This window comes from Orycteropus afer, unplaced genomic scaffold (genome assembly GCF_000298275.1).
Source record: "Orycteropus afer afer isolate SDZICR_OR568_19922 unplaced genomic scaffold, OryAfe1.0 scaffold00079, whole genome shotgun sequence".
Taxonomy (NCBI): Eukaryota; Metazoa; Chordata; class Mammalia; order Tubulidentata; family Orycteropodidae; genus Orycteropus; species Orycteropus afer.
Genome location: NW_006921666.1, coordinates 7,101,102 through 7,105,913, shown reverse-complemented (window position 1 = coordinate 7,105,913; position 4,812 = coordinate 7,101,102).

Below are 4,812 nucleotides of genomic sequence, written 5' to 3'. Positions count from 1 at the left end.
CCTCCAGCATGTCCACTGGCCCAGGAGGAAACCTCCAACCCAACCATGACCCAGCGCAGCCAGGAGTCAGCTCCTCCCCACGGAGGGCTGGGCTCTTCTCAGGGAGGAGACAGAGGGGATAGCCAGGTGGGAGGCGGGACCAGCCCATGCCTAAGCCTGAAATGTAAACAAAGCAGGCTCCAAAAAGGTTGTGACCCCACACCAGACACCTAGCTTTCCTCTTCCTGCCTGGGACCTCCAGGGGAGAGATCCCAGGAAGCTGAGAGAACATAGGACAAGCAGGGAAGAAAATATCCTTCCAGGTAGACATAAACACACTGGCACAGACACACACCTGCACATGCACACTCATGTGCACACACATGCAGAAAGGGAGAGCCCTGCAGAAGTGTAGCCCAGCCATCCATCAGATGTGGCTTGGGGGATTCCTCTGGTAGAGACAGGGTCATGGGGTAGATGGACTTCAAGGGTTCTCCTTTCCAGAAATTGTCTGGGAAAATGTTCTAATGCATTCTACCCAGACCTTGGAAAGTATCACAGAGATTCTCCCACAAGGCACCCAGATACAATCTGTTCACCAATATCCATGGCAACTCTACTATGTGCCTGGGCCCATGCTGGACATGGAAGCAGAGTCCAACTGCAAGGCTGTATTTCTATCAGGCACCACTAAGACTATGGGAAAGAGGGACTATATTTCAAATACCAGTAGGCTCGCTCATGGTGGACAGGTTTCAAAAGAGCTTCCAGGCGAAGACTAGAATCTGACAATCTACTTCCAAACACCATCCAATGAAAACCCTGTGGAACACAACAGAACTGTCCTATTGCCAAGGGTCATGAAGATGGTGCAGGCTTGCACAACGTTTTTTCTCTGTTACACATAGGGTCACCCTGAGTCAGAGTGACTCCCTGGCAACTAACAACAGCTACACCAAAAAAAAAACAAAAACACACAAAACCAAACTCACTGCCATCGAGTCAAGGGGTTTTCGAGGTGGTAAATCTTTATGGAAGTAGATGCCTAGGCTTCCTTCCATGGAGTGGCTGGTGGGTTTGAACCACCAACCTCCTGGTTAGCAGTCAAATGCCTTAGGCACTGCACCACCAGTGTAGTAAGAGTAGTAAGTAGTAAGAGGCAATTCCTGCCCCATGGAGTTGGCTGAGTAGTCACTGAGGGGTCTGCAGCATGGTCCTGGGCCAATCTCAGGCCATTCACAGGATGGAGACCTTCCACCTCTAACCTGGCAGGTGGCCAGTTTGGAAGGAGCAGGAGATGGCTGTCCACAACCTCTTTTGCAACCCGTTCCACGCAGAAACACAAAAACACAGGCGTACGCGTGCGCACGCACACACATACTCACACACAGCTCTGGCCCTGGCTGGGGCCCCAGAAAGGAAATCACTAAGGAGGATTGAGTGTCAATTCACACACTAATCCGATCAACGCAAACCGCTTCAGCACACGCTGTTCCTGCCCGGCGGGCCCCTCCCCTGCTCCGCAGACCCCAGTGGCTGCCTTATGTCAAGCCCGGCCCCTGCTTGGCTGCAAGGCGAATCACTCCAGCCTTAATCACCACGGTGGCGGCGGCGGCATGGCGTTAACAACTGTCTGCCCATCAGTCTCCTTCCTGGGGCATCGTGGAGGGGATGACCCCTCCAGCTCTCCTCGAAGGAGCAAGGAGCGTGAAACTGGATCCCAACAACAGGCCGGTGGCCTGCCGCTGGCCAGGGTACCGCCTGGCTCCCTCCTGCTGCCTGCTGGTGTCCTGTGGGTTTGCTGGGCTCCTCCTGCCTTGGGACCCAGGGCCCATAAAGACAGGTCTGGGGACTGTGGATCCCTAGCACCAGCGCCTGGCTCCCTCTCACCCGGTGCTGCCAAGAGCTGAGCTCTCTGCCAACCAGAGCAAATTAGGTGCCCGGACTTTGAGGTCTGCCTGGCATTTCCTGTGTTGGCTTTGGCTGGTGAGGCCAGGCCAGTGGACCGCGGTCTTGACCCAGCCAGAGTCAAACAGGCATGTCCCAGACTCTTGAGCCTGCTGACTTCTGCCCTGCGTTCTCCGGGGAATCCTGTTCTGGAAAAAGAATGCCTCCTCCTTTCCTGAGTACAAGCTGGGCTGCTGCGCTCTGCTGTGTTGGGTGTTATGACTGCCTGGGTCCTGGCCCCCAACCTGATGAGTCTCAGTGCATGGCCCTCAGGCTCAGGAATGGCACCCACAAAGTTCACAGATCCTTGAGGCTCCCTGAGCCACCAGATGTGTGAGGCCCCTCTGTACTGTAGGTCCTCCCCCTGCCCCCAGGCTGAGGTTCAGTGGGGACTCTGAGTTTCTCTGATCTCCTGCTTCCACCTTACTGTGAATTAAGTTCCCCACCCCAATACTCATCCTTTGCCTGGACCCCAACGGGCTTTGAGGCCAAGGGGCAGCTTCTGGCCTTTAGCACCTGGTGCCAGCCTGGGGACTCGTGGAAATGCCCACCCATCAAGGGCTGGCTTCACCTGCAGGCTTCAGCATGGCTGGCTCTGGTTCCTCAGCCCATGTTTTCTTTGGCTTTGGGTCTCTGGACACCAGGTTGTCTAAAACAAGATGACTTCATGATACATATTTTCCCAAAGAGCAATGTCTGTGACACAATCGACTCTTTGTATGCAGGATTGTCCCTATTGCAGCCCCCTCCCCAGTTGTCCCATCCCTTTGGGGCATGGAGTGCTCTTCATTCCCAATGGCCAGAGGTCTCTGGCCTACAGTTTGGCAGGGATGGGCAGAGAGGGGCAGTGCTAAGGCCCACCTCCATAGACCATCACAGGCCACAGCTCTCCTGTCTCCTTCTTCAGCCTCAGGGAGCCAGCCAAGCCTTCATGTGAAGAGATGGGAAATGGAAATAGTTTAGGGTACAAGTTCTAGAGTTAAGAGTGAGCTGGGTACAAATTTCAGCTCTACAGCATGCCAGCTGTATGTCTTAACAAGGTACCAAACGGTGGTGGAACTTGGTGTCCTTATCAGTAAAATGGAGGTAATAAAGCCACCTGCCACATGAGGCTTGTGCAAGGAGTCAGTGGTTCTGGCTCTCAGTAAGTAACCAATACCAATTGCTATCAATTTTGACTTATAGCAACCCCATGTGTGTCAGAGTAGATCTGTGCTCAGTAGGAATTTCACTGGATTTTTGGAAATATATTGCCTTTCCTTCAAGGCACTTCTGGGTAGACTCAAACCTCCAACCTTTTGGTTAGCAGTCAACTGTGTTAACCGTTTGCACCACTCAGGGACTCCAGCTCATTCAATGGCTGTCATTTATATAGCTACCTATGTATGTGTGGGGTTGGCTGAGCAGTCACTGAGGGGTCTGCAGAGTGGTCCTGGACCAAACTTAGTCCACACACACCCAGGATGGAGACCCTTGGCCTCCTCATCCCTTATCCTCTACTAATCATTAGTTGCATCCTTACCCCCAGTCTGGCTCTCCCCTGAGCTGTTCTGCCCCAAGGTCACCAAGAACTGGCCACCTCCCATCTAGTGCAATGATGAGTCTCTCCTCATCTAGAGCAAAGAAGAATAAAGAAAACGAAAGATGCATGGAAACAATTAGTCCAACAGCCTGGTAGATCATGCAATCCTCAGCCTATGAGGCCAGAAGAACTAGATGGTGCCCGGCTACCACTGTCAACCACTTGGAGGGGGATCCATGTAGGATATCTTGGGTAGAGTGGGAGAACAATGTGGAACAAAATTCAAAATCATAAAAAAAAGCAACACCAAGTTTGCTCATCTAATAGAACCTGGTGAGACCCCTGAGACTATGGCCCTAGCTACCCTTCAGTCTAGAATTGAACTCACTCCTATGGCTTCCAGCCAAATAACAGACAGGCATATGGGCTGAACATTTACATCAGGTAGATAAACTTCTTGGAACGATCAATCATGGGAGAATAGAAAGGCTGTGTATGAACAAAGAGATAGTTCGGGGGGCAGGAGTGCATGGGAGGGAAAGACATAGGGAAGAAGTAACTAGAGGGAGGAAGTAGGAAGAGAGCTGTTACATTGTGGGGAATTATAGTCAATGTCATGAGACAAAATGTATATGAACTGCTGTATGGAAAATGAATTTGCTCTGTAAACATTCACCAAATCACAGTAAAAGTTTAGGGGAAAAAAGAAATGGCTACCTCAACTAGACAGGGCAGCCTCCTAGGACAGAGCAGCTTCAGGCTTGGAAGGAGAGGGTCCCCTGAGACCCTTCTTGTTGACTCTCTATCTCCTCTAGGGAAAGGTAAGGCATAGCGCAGGCATCCTTGTCCCATCAGTGACAGGGACAAGGGTGTCCGGAATATGCTGCATGTGTGCTAAAGGAAGGACAAGGCCACAGGTTTCTGAAACTGCTCATGGCAGGAGCACCAGGCATACTTTCCCTGGAGAGTTTGGGGTGATATTTATCAAGAGACAGAGGAGTGTTTTTCACTCTGATGAGCAAGTCTACTTCTGAGATTCTCCCTTGGGAAATAGTCTGAAATGCCAGAAGTCAGGGCAGCAGGAGGGATTGTAAAAACTTCCACAAAAATGTTCTCAGTGCTGCTTATAACAGCAAGCAAACACACAAATACAAAGAAAACCACCTTGGATTCTGATGGTAGGCAACTGGTTAAGTATACGATGCTATATCCATTCATAAAAGGAATTCAAGGCAATTGGCACAACATACTACACAAAACCATCGTTCAACATCCTACTTTGGTGAGTAGCAACTGAGGTCTTAAAAGCTTGCAAGTGGCCATCCATCTAGATGCAACAATTGGTCTCTCCTAGTCCAGAGCAA